This window comes from Oncorhynchus tshawytscha, linkage group LG21 (assembly GCF_018296145.1).
Source record: "Oncorhynchus tshawytscha isolate Ot180627B linkage group LG21, Otsh_v2.0, whole genome shotgun sequence".
NCBI lineage: Eukaryota > Metazoa > Chordata > Actinopteri > Salmoniformes > Salmonidae > Oncorhynchus > Oncorhynchus tshawytscha.
Genome location: NC_056449.1, coordinates 25,067,593 through 25,080,614, shown reverse-complemented (window position 1 = coordinate 25,080,614; position 13,022 = coordinate 25,067,593).

Here is a 13,022-nt window from a genome sequence, read left to right as displayed (position 1 = left end):
AACCTTTATACATCCCTAGGAAACCTTTGGAAGAGTTCAACTGGTCATAGAGGCTTAGATTTATGGCTTGGCACAAATAATCCTATGCATGAATTAAACATAATTATGCAATCCCATACCCCTGGTGGCCATGGGGTGCTCAGTAGCGCCACCAACAGTTGACTTTTCTCCAAACTTTTATGATTTTTTTGATCAACAATAGATTAACATATCCGAACGTTATTTGACATGATGGTTTAGTAAGGGGTCCTTATTAAATCAAAAGAATCACACGTCAAACTTAAATAGTTATGACGAAAAACATATTTCAGAAAGTGCACTACTTCAGACATTGAATTGGCATGTGCTGATGCAGTACAGCGTTATGCATGTCCCAATGAACGTACAGATCATTCTACACATAAATTGGAATGATATTGGCGAAGATATTGATAAAAACAAATCGGTTAGGGTTAGTAAAAAACTACAAAATGGCGCCACATTTGGTTTCTGTAACGTAAGAATTTATCTGCTACGTCAATTATTTAATAGAATCCTACAATGTTGACGACATTCAAATGAAAGTAACTTTGCGCAAGAATAATTTATGAAAAGTTTAAAAATGTAATCAGAAAATTTATAAACATAGTCTATTACGTCACGGGCATTGCGACGCACATAACAAAAACAAACTCTGACCGAACGACCAAACCGAAGACGTGGCCAAACGCTGTGACAAAACAGATATATTTACGTGCATGTTCACAATTCTCCCACTATGTCAGACCTGCCTGCATAACTTTCATTTTTTTCACCTAATTTCAATAATAATACGGTGTTGCTAATAGTGGCGTTAAGAGTGTGTCACTTGCAACTGGCCTGTTCAGGATGGGACAACCCCCATTTCAATAGGAACATTCCCAAGTTTGCAGCTTAACAGACAAGGGCTATGCATTATTCTTCCCAAAATATGTAATGGGTCATAATTGAGTCAGCATAATAAAATACAATAATCACTTCAATCATTCTGAGTTCACACCTTTGATGATTCATTGTGAGTGCCTGTAGATTCTAGGCAACATTTTTCAGTTTCATCTGCAGCTGATGGGAGTGTTAGAGTTGTGTAAATTCAAATCTGGTATCAGGATAAATATAACAATGAGTCACCGATTGTATACTATGTATTTTTTATTAGCTAAGTAATAAATGGCAAATGCAACTTTCGTATATACAGGCTCACTGTAATACCACGCAGGGCAGAACAGAGAACTGACAGGATGTATGTAAACAGTATTCTTTATACTGTGATAGACATAGTTCCAACACGTCTGTTGGCCTATCACAGTAGAGACTGGGTGTGGTTTAAACTTGCCCAGCCTATTGCATGCGCTCAGGCGGGTCCCCGCCTTTTGGCCCTTCTTGGAGTTCTCCCTCCTCGATGTATAGATCCTTACTGTTCTGGTATCGCAGCCTAGTTAGAACAGTTGCTCAGTTCCTGCTATTGTGTTGTTCAGTATTTTTCCATCTCAGTTAAACCTCGTGATGACCACCCCTCCCTATCACAACTTTGTAAGATACAGCAAGTCACACCATGTGCTCAATATTGTTACATACAAACACAAGGACAAAGCATCTGCTGGGCTGTTATCTACAGTTTTGCAACAAGCAGGTCACACCATGTTACTCAGTTCTTGTCACACACAAACAGGCAAGTAGCAAGCAGTTGTTTAATCTCATAATGATGCTCCAGTGCACAAATGCAGACACCTCACACAACCAACATCAGATAATATTTAATCATATATATCTAATGGCTATAATGTAAAATACAGGATCCAACAATCCCCCTGTTGACACCTGCCAGGGTGTCACTCATTATCCTTATTTCAGCGGTCCCAACATAGTAATGTGTTAATAGCATTTCATGAAAATAACAAAAAGTTTATTATTAATAAAACATAATTATTATTATTTTTATTATTTTATTTTTATTTTTACAGAAAAACTGAAAATAAAAATCAACCAAGAAAAAATAAAAATCAAGTGATATATGCTTATGTCTCCCCCTGTTGACAAAAACAGGATAAGACTTTATTGTTTATTGACATGTAAGATGTAGGATAAAACTTTGAACTTTGGTCATGGAAAACAGAGTAAAGCAGAGCAAGCATTATTATAAACCATCTGGTCCTCTCAGCACCTCCTATCCTGCACCAGGTGGGCACCATGCCACCCAGGGACTCCAAACCTTCACAACAGGGAGAACAAACATACTGGAAAGAAAACCTATCATAAAAAAATGTAAAACAAGGAACTGTGGTGGTGTAATATTTAATATATTATTTATATTTATTATATTTATTAATATTTATTCTACTACCTCACCCACAGCATACCATGGGTCATCCTCAGTCAGTCTCATCCTCCCCTGAAAGCATGATTCAGTATCAGCATCTCCAACTGGAGCATCAAGCAAAGGCATCATGCCTGAAGCCTTCACCACATCTGTAACAGACTTCTTAAAACACGGTATGATGCAAGCAGCACAACACATCAATAATAAAAATACAAGAATTAGGGTCAGAAATCCAGTAACCACCATACCAGTGTACTTACCAAACCAGGCTCCCAACCAAGAGAACAGTCCAGACTCCTCCACCCCCACCATGGTCCTCATCTCAGCAGGTAGTGCATCAAGCCCACTAAGGGCCTTAGATATACTACCATCTGGACTGGTGTTATTAGGAATATACGTGCAACATTGTTCACCGAACATCTTGCAGACACCCCCCTGACTGGCAAGAAGCATATCCAAAGCAAGTCTATTCTGTCTGGCAACCCTAGATGTGGCCTCAAACTGTTCAGACAGACCAGTGAGTGCATCACGGGAGTAATTCACAAAACGCTGTTGATTATAGTAGATATAATTAATCCATGCAGTCTGTCTTACATCCACTATGGCTGGACCTATAATAGGTAGTAAGTGCCAGAGTCCATCATTCCTACCCAAGGCCTGAAACTCATGAGGAACCCCCACTGGCACCCCCAACAGGTTAGTGTGTATGTCAACTACATCCTCTGTCCATGGAGTACTACATCTATGTCTCCCATGGGATGGAATGTTTTCAGGTCCCCTGGATACAGAACCCAACAGCTGTTCAGCAGTAACATCAACAATGGTCAGTGGAATTATCAAACTGGTCAGAGTACACGTACCTTGCCAGTCTCCTCTAATAATGGGTCTCAGCACTCTTTTGGGTCCACAGATCCACCACACATCAGCCAGACCACTAGTTTGGTTTAGGCCTGCAACTGGCCAAGTGGCATTGATGGTTATGTTACTACTGCAATCAGCTTCAGGCAATCTCCCATAATCAATGCCATTACCTGTACCCGTGATGCAAATGTAATTGCCCCCATATGCCTTAACATCCCAAGGGGCCCGATGAGGAGGTACTATAGGAAACACAAGGCTCAAAGAGGAACAGAGTTGAATTGGGCTGAACCTGGTAAAAACCTCTCAGAATACACAACCACCCCTCTCCTTCTCCTATAGCAAATGGGTGTGTAGCCAGAACAGGTCTAGCATTACCACAGATAATGCAGTCCTTTCTTTTCAGGGTCTTAGCTGTATACCTCATATAAGACAGCCACAAATTGTCCCTACCATCAAAACCAGTCTCACCTGTACACAGGTGTTAAAACCAAACACAAATATCTCAATTTCTTCCCTGCCCTGTTGGCTCAAAATATGTCCCAAATAGTTAACATGAGTTTACCATCATTAAAACTTCTCCTAGCTATTTTCACACCACATTCATCAGAGAAAATATAATGACACTATAATGTAAATTTCACTGCCTTTTTGTATTAAATTATCTTAATATCAGTATTACAAATTACCCTAGATTCTCCATCCAAATGGCTTTCCAATGAGGCTGATCAGACCACAAAGGAAAGTTACAATGGAGGTCATAAGTCATACTGTAATATTTGTGTTGTGGAGAAATGACCAGGTAGGAGACGGGAGTACAGTTAGTTTTCGTTCAGTCAAAACCCCTCGTGCTCTACAGTTCCCGGCACCCCAGTGCGCATGTGCATTTCCTATTAGGTGTAGTAACGTAACACTGCCGTAATGCATTACTGCTTAGTAACAGCACAGTAACTAATATAAACAGATGTAGATCCCAGATACTACACTCCTCCCCCATAGTGTTTAACTCCCAGAGAACAAGGTAAATATGTTAGGTAACTACTAATGCAATATCTGAACAATGTATTCTTAAACATTTTTCAACTACTGGGTTGAAGCAGACTTTTCAGAGCCCAGCACAAATCCAGGGGATTATTCTGCCCCGAAGATGGAGTTTGTGTCCTAATAACTAACCCAGGTAATCTCCTTTTTCTTACCTTTTATCTAGGACATATTAAAATGTTTGTTTTACTGTCTGTTACCTCCTTAACCAGCTCAACTCACAGGTCAACCTTTTGAGGTGCCCTTCGCTGTCGAATAGGATATCTCCGCTCCTCCTGGGCTTCCTGTGGTGGGCCAGGTTCGGGTGGAAGGTCAGGCTCTGTCTCTCCCGTACGTCCACAGTCAGGAGAATAGTCCTGGGGGTCGTTATTGTTCTTGTTCTCTCGGCATGTCTCTGCTGGGGCATTGGACCGTAGCAGATGATCCACATGAACGTTGACCTGGCGATGACCAATTTGGACTTGGTAAGTCAAAGGTCCTCTGCGTTGCAAGATCACACCTGAGTTCCACAGGTGCTTAGGGTGTCTGAAATCACGTACCATCACCCTCTCTTCCTCTTTGAATTCTCTGACATTCTTTGAGTGTCTGTCATGAGCTTTCTTCTGCTGTAGCTGGTGCTTTGCCACAGTGCTTGACAAGTCTGGTTTCAACAATGTCAGACGGGTACGTGGTTGGCGTTTCAGAAACAGTTCAGCTGGTGTACATTCCGATACTGTGTGTGGGGTGTTATGGTAAGTAAACAGGAACCGGGGAAGCCTTTGGTGGTTGGGCACAGACTGAACCTCGAGTCTAGTCCAGGCCTTCTTAAAGGTTTGCACGGCTCTCTCCGCTGCTCTGTTTGATTGCGGATGGTAAGGTGGTGACAGGATGTGCCTTACTCCGTTGTTCTTGAGAAACATTTCAAAATCGGTTGACGTGAACGGAGGGCCATTGTCCGATACAAGCTCCTTGACTAGTCCAAAGGATGCAAACAGGTGTCTGAGAAGATTGATGGTCTTCTCAGCTGTGGTCAGTTGAGTAGGGAACACTTCCATCCACTTGGAATGGACATCGACGACAACAAGGAAATGTTGCTTGTCAATTTTGACGTAATCCACATGGATGCGTTCCCAAGGTGTAGCAGCCCAGGACCATGGATGAAGAAGTGCAGCAGCAGGCTTGTTGCGAACAGCTTCACAAGGTGAGCAGTGGCCTACATGCTGTTGAATGTCCTGATCCAGTCCAGGCCACCACAGATAACTGCGAGCGAGTGCTTTCATTCGAGTGATCCCTGGATGTCCCTCATGCAGGTCAGATAGCAGTCTCCTCTGGAATTTGTGAGGTACCACCACCCTTGATCCCCACAGAACACACCCTTGATCAGTGGACAACTGGTCTTTCTTGTCGATGAATGGACAAAGGTTATCGTCATTTACGAAGGTTGGCCAACCGCCTAATGTTAAGTCCAAGACTTTGGAAAGCACTGGGTCTTCCCTTGTTTCCTCTGCTATGTCAGAAGCAGATATGGGCAGTTCGTCAATGAGAGAGATCTGGAAGACTGCTCTATCATCTTCACTGTCAGAGTCACTATTGCACGGTAGTCTCGATAGTGCATCGGCATTTGCGTGATCACTGGATCATCTGTACTCAATCTCGTAGTCGTAGGCTAACAATATCAGAGCCCAACGTTGCATTCGAAGTGCAGCAAGGGTTGGTATAGCTGATTTTGGTCCAAGGATGGCCAACAGAGGCTTGTGATCTGTCAGCAGTTGGAACTTCCTTCCGTAGAGGTATTTGTGAAACTTCTTCACTCCGAATATTATTCTCAGGGCTTCCTTCTCAATTTGAGCATAATTTTTCTCACTTGGTGACAGAGTCCGTGATGCAAATGCAATAGGGTGTTCTTCACCTGACGGTAGAACATGTGAGATGACGGCTCCTACTCCGTATGGAGATGCATCACACCCGAGTCTCAGCTTCATCTCTGTGTTGTAGTGGGCAAGCCACTTGCTCTTTAGCAGATGCTGTTTGCAAGTCTTGAATGCTTCTTCGCATTGTGGGGACCAATTCCACTTTGTATCGGCCTGCAGCAGTTGGTGAAGCGGATGCAACAATGTGGACAAGTTTGCCACAAACTTTCCGTAATAGTTCAGGAGCCCCAAAAATGACCTCAGCTCTGAGATATTTGTGGGTGCTGGAGCGTTTACGATTGCTTCCACCTTGCTGTTGGTTGGGTGCAGGCCTTGTGCATCAATCGTGTATCCGAGATACTCCACTGAGTCCTGGAGGAACTCACACTTGCTGCGTTTCATTCTCACTCCATATTTCTCCAGTCTTGACATCACTTTGTCCAGCACTACAAGGTGCTCTCCAATGGTTGGTGCTGACACGAGGATGTCGTCCATGAAGCACACAACATGGTCTATACCGTCCAAGATCTGATCCATTGTGTGTTGGAATATCACTGGAGCTGTCGAGATTCCATAGGCCAAGCGATTGAATCTGAATAGCCCCTTGTGTGTATTGATGGTCAGATACTGTTCTGACTCCGGATCCAGCTTCAGTTGCTGATAAGCGAATGCCAGGTCCAGCTTACTGAAAACCTTCCCAACAGCTAGAGTGGCAAACAGATCTTGAGCGTTTGGTAGTGGATATTCCTCTGGTAGTATGCAGCGATTTACTGTGACCTTGTAGTCACCGCACATTCTGACGGTCTTGTCTTTCTTTGGGACTACAACAATCGGAGCGGCCCAGTCGCTCCTCGCTACTTTCGTGATTATGTTATTCTTCTGTAGGCGTTCCAGTTCCTTCTCTACTGCTTCCTTAAGAGCATAGGGAACCGGACGTGGTTAGTGAAAGATAGGCTTGGTTCCTTCTTGCACTCTGACTTTTGCTGTGAAGTCTTGTATTTCACCGTAGCCATCTTTGAAAAGTTCTTTGTGGTCTCCAGCATGTTAGTGAGTGTAGCCTGACTCACTGGTTTGTCATTTCTGAGACTGGAGATTTCTCCCCAGTTCAACTTGATCTTTTGTAGCCAGTTTCTGCCTAACAAGGCTGATTTTTCTCCTTTAACAATGACAAGCGGAAGCGTCCACTCCTTCCATATCGGACTGGTACCTGGATCTGCCCTAACACAGGAATAGTGTCACCAGTGTATGAAGAAAGGCAGATGGACACGGGCTGAAGAGGGCACTCTTTCAGTTTTTCTTTGTAGTGTCTCTCTGGAACCAGAGATACAGACGCTCCTGTGTCCAGCTGCATTTTTACTGGTTTTCCCGCTAACTCCATGTTGAGATAGATTCCATCTTTTAGTTGTTGAGCTGTGTACACTGTGAACAGTTCCAATACTGTTTCAGTTGTACCTTCCTCTTCTTGTGCTGCGTCTGACACTTTGTGCGCTCTTGCTGTGCGTTTCGAGGCTTTACACACTCTCTGTAAATGTCCAACCTTTCCACAATTGTGGCACTTTTCATTTTGGAATCGACATTCACTGTGCTGATGATTAGCTCCCCATCTGTAGCAACTTGGCTTAAACCTTTGAGATGTGGGCTGCTTTATTCTTGTGTAACCTTGAGGACGGGACTGAAAATAGTGTGACTTTTGTGAGCTTTTTTCACCACGTGCATCACTGACCTTGTGCATCACTGACCTTGTGAACACCTTTCTGACGTTCTGCATGTCCCGATAGCTCAATAGTATCCCTGTGGGCAAGCTCGAGTCCAAGTGCTATATCACAGGCTTTCTTAAAGGTCAGGTCCTTCTCTGACAGGAGCCTTCTGTGATATGCTTCACCTGTGAGACCACATACAAACTTGTCTCTGAGAGCATCATCAAGAAATCGTGCAAACTCACATGTACTTGCCAGCCTTTTCAAAGCAAGGATGTAGTCAGCCACGGTTTCCCCTTGACTCTGGTAACGTTGGTAAAATCTGAAACGTTCTGCAATGAGAATTGGCTTAGGCTTGAAATACCTTGAAAGCGTTTCAGTCAGTTCTGCATAGTTCAACTCCACTGCTTTCATTGGTTCAATGAGACCTTTCAGCAATCCATACTCAGTTGGACCCAAAACACTGAGAAATACATAGCCTCAAACTCTGGTACTCGACCAATGGTTGCCATTTTCACAGTTAATTGTTCAGTTTCCTTATATTCCTTAATTTTCTGAATTTTCATCTAATTCTTCACTTCAGAAGTTTCTGCAATTACTTCATTCACTGCACTCATTTGTAATAATGTACACACCGTGTTACGTTCCTTCTTCCTTTTTTTTTCTTGACAATATTTCTCCACTGAGATCGTCTAATTTCAATGGGTTCAATGACAGTTTTTTATTTATTTAACCACCAGAGGGCAGTGTCGCTATTCTGGACTCCAATAGTCTTGCTACTTGGCAGCTCCTGAATACTGTACTAGCAGTGCTAGCAGTGGTTAGCCTTCTATACTGGCGAAAGAAAATAAAAAATAACTGACGAATTACATAATTATTTTGAGTTTCATTACTCACGCAACATTCTTCCCTTCAAGCAATGTCCGTTTATGTAGTGTAATCACCTCGTCGCCACTGTAATATTTGTGTTGTGGAGAAATGACTAGGCAGGAGACGGGAGTACAGTTAGTTTTCGTTTAGTCAAAACCCCTCGTGCTCTACAGTTCCCGGCACCCCAGTGCGCATGTGCATTTCCTATTAGGTGTAGTAACGTAACACTGCCGTAATGCATTACTGCTTAGTAACAGCCCCGTAACTAATATAAACAGATGTAGATCCCAGATACTACACATACCACCCCTCCAAAGAAGCGTTCCTTACTATATTAAACAACATTCCTTTATCAAAAGATTTCACCTATTTAATTAAGACTCAGAAAATAAAAACTTATAATATTTCATATGTGAGTGTACCCCTTTAAGATATCATGTGATATCATGATATCATCATATCTCTGGGAACATGGAAATCCCCTTAAACCCAAAACATTTACTTCAAAAACAAAACCTAATAATTATGATAATCCCCTCAAACTCAAATAATTTGTCTCGATGTTTCATGTCTTACATTCGTGTTTCTCCAAATTGTCTCCCCAAAATACTTCTTAAATACCCTGCCAAAAGACACACAGACAACTGTGATGAATGTACACTGTCCCTTTAACATAAAATAAAATCAGCCTGTGTGGATGTATGTGTTATGCAACATAGCTGACTTGAGACATTGTTAACAGTTTCAGGGCCATGTGCCTTTCTCATGATGGAAAAATACAGAATAACATGAAGACAGGGACTGTGCAATGAGTTGGGGGAGGCACATTCAGAACGTAGTGTTGCGAGAACAAACAGTCTTTTGTTAGATAAATGGAGCCAGGTGCCTGATAACTGCATATTCTGCACAGCTACAACACTGACTGCTGAAGCGCTTAGGGGGCTGGGACCAGCTCTGCGCCAACAATCAACGATAGGCTGGGTGAGTCTAAACCACACCCAGTCTCTACTCTGACAGGCCAGCTCGGAAGCAGGAACTATTTCTGTCAGAGTATATTTATAATATCTTTGTCAAGAACAAGTCAGTTCTCTGTTTTGCCCTGCGAGGTGGGACAGAGAGCCCGTATATACGAAAATTGCATTTACCACTTATTGCTTAGCTAATAAAAAATACATAGCATAAAATCGGTGACTCATTGTCATATTTATCCTGATACCAGAGGGACAAGAGCCTTGAAAAAACTGGTTTTGATCAGTATTGGAAATAAAAGTGCTGAAAACAAATTGGCTCCTTATTTAAAAAGAAGATGGAGAACAAACTATGAAGGCAAAATACTGGAGTTTTGGTGCAGGTACAGACAACGAGCGCAAAAATAATATTGCGATAGTCAAAACAATACGATATATCGTCAAAAATAATATTATGAAATGTAACTGTATAGATTCTTTCCCTTATCACTATAATCTATTATGTTAATACAAGCTAAGACCATGGTATTAATTTAAAGGCCCAGTGATTTACTGTGAAAATTATGATAACACCCTTTTAGTGTAAGGGCTATTTGAAAGTCAGAGCAAAATTCTTGCTTGAAAAATTGCTCATTGTTCAGATTTAATTTTTTAAATCACAGGATTAATTGTTATCCAGAAATTATTTGATATTGAGATAAAAATGGCTGCATTGGTATTTTGGTATTTTGTTAGGATCCCCATTAGTTGTTGCAAAAGCAGCAGCTACTCTTCCTGGGGTCCAGACAAAACATGACATAATACAGAACATTAATAGACAAGAACAGCTCAAGAACAGAACTACATAATTAATTTATACCAAAGGCACACGTAGCCTACATATCAATACATACACACAGACTATCTAGGTCAAATAGGGGGAGAGGCGTTGTGCCGTGAGGTGTTGCTTTATCTGGTTTTTGAAACAAGGTTTGCTCTTCACTTGAGCAATATGAGATGGAAGGGAGTTTCATGCAATAGTGGCTCTATATAATACCCTACGCTTTATTGAATTTGTTCTGGACCTGGGAACTGTAAAAAGTCCCCTGGGGGCATGTCTGGTGGGATAAGTGTGTGTGTCAGAGCTGTGTGTAAGTTGACTATGCAAACAATTTGTGATTTTCAACACATTAATCTTTCTTATAAAAAGCAGAAGTGATGCAGTCAGTTTCTCAACCCTTAACCAAGAGAGACTGTAATGCATAGTATTTATATCAGCCCTCAGATTACAATGAAGAGCAAGATGTGCCGCTCTGTTCTGGGCCAGCTGCAGCTTTACTATGGCTTTCCTTGCAGCACTCAACCACAAGACGGGACAATAATCAAAATAAGACCAAATTAGAGCCTGCAGGACTTGCTATTCGGCAGTGTTGGAAAAAGTACCCAATTGTCATACTTGAGTATAGAAAATGACTCAAGTTAAAGTCACCCAGTAAAAAACTACTTGTGTAAAAGTCTGAAAGTGTTTGTTTTTAAATATACTTAAGTATCAAAAGTAAATGTAAGAGTATAAATCATTTCAAAGGAAGGACAAACCTTACAGGTTTGACACATACACATATATATATATATATATATATATATATATATATATATACATATACTGTATATATATATATATATATATATATATATATATATATATAAAAAAATAACTTTTATTAAAAACAAGAACGGTTTCTTGATAACTATAACTACAATAATACCATTGTTTTAGAAGAAAAAAATGACTGAGAAAAACTAAGCTAAGGAACCATGCATGGACAACACAACATGGACTTGGTTGAGTTAAAAATAAAGGAAGTTCCTTAGAAGTTTGGCTACAACAATTTTTTATGGTTTTCTTTCTCAGCAGACCCCTTCCTCTGTAGGCCAAAGAGAATGTTTATTTCAAGGCACAATATCTTTGGTACAAAAACTCCAAAAAGCAGTGGTGTAAAGTACTTAAGGAGTAATGCTTTAAAGTACAACTTAATTCATTTTTGGGGGTATCTGTACTTTACATTACAAGTAATATACTTGGCTACTTTTACTTCACTATATTTCTAAAGAAAACTATGTACTTTGTACTCCATACGTTTTCCCTGACACCCAAAAGTACTCGTTACATTTTGAATGTTTAGCAGGACCGGATAATTGTCTAATTCACACATTTATCAAGAGAACATCCCTGGTCATCCCTACTGCCTGAGAGTTGTTTGAGAGTTGGAGCGTACCCCTGGCTATCCGTAAATGAATAAAACACTACAAAATCGAAGAGTATAAATAATTTCAAAGCAAAGGAGACAGCCACATTTTCTAGTGTTTTATTTATTTTCGGATAGACAGGGGTACGCTCCAACTCTCAATGTATGGAGTAAAAAGTACATAATTTTCTTTAGGATTGTAGTGAAGTAAAAGTAGCCAAGTATATTACTTGTAAAGTAAAGATACCCCCCAAAATTACTTAAGTTGGACTTTAAAGCGTTTCTCCTTAAGTACTTTACACCACTGCTTTTTGGAGTTTTTGTACCAAATATATTGGGCCTTTAAACAAACAATTTCTCTTTGGCCTACAGAGGAAGTGGTCTGCTGAGAAAGATAACGGTCAAAAATGGTTGCAGCCAAACTTTTAAGGAACTGTCTTTATTTGAACTCAAACAAGTCCATGTTGTGTGGTCCATGTGTGGTTGCTTAGAAGAAAAATTATTGACAAAGACAAGTTAAGACATAGAAACTGTTCTTGTTTTTAATAAAAGTTATTTCAAAATATATAAGCCAAACCTGTAATGTTTGTCCTTCCTGTTCAATGTTTAAGTTGAGGGACTCTTATTAGAGAATAAGAACTGGTCCCTATTCAACCTGACAAGAGCTTGAGAGGCTCTGCAGAGAATGGGAGAAAATCCCCAAATACAGGTGTGCCAAGCTTGTAGCGCCATACCCAAGAATATTTAAGACTAATCAGTGCCAAAGGTGCTTCAACAAAGTACTGAGTATACAACAAACAATAGATTGTGTCACTTTCTTTTCTATAATCTGTGGATAAAAATAAAAGGTATCTGTGACATCACTGGGTAAGATTAAAAGTAAAACACTGATTTTCAAAACCTGCAACGAGTTTCTTACTGCGAATCTCATGTGTCCTTCTCAGTTGCACATAATGTATTTACATAATCTGTAGTAAGTGTCAATAATAATCTATCAAATAATATTTAAATGAAAATCTCATTAAGTGCTTAAAATACAACTAGGAGCACTGGGTATCAGCGCTTCTCTTGAATCGATTCTCTGTGGATATTAATAGTTATGCTATTCTCAGAAATGTGTGAGAAACAGAAATGATAAA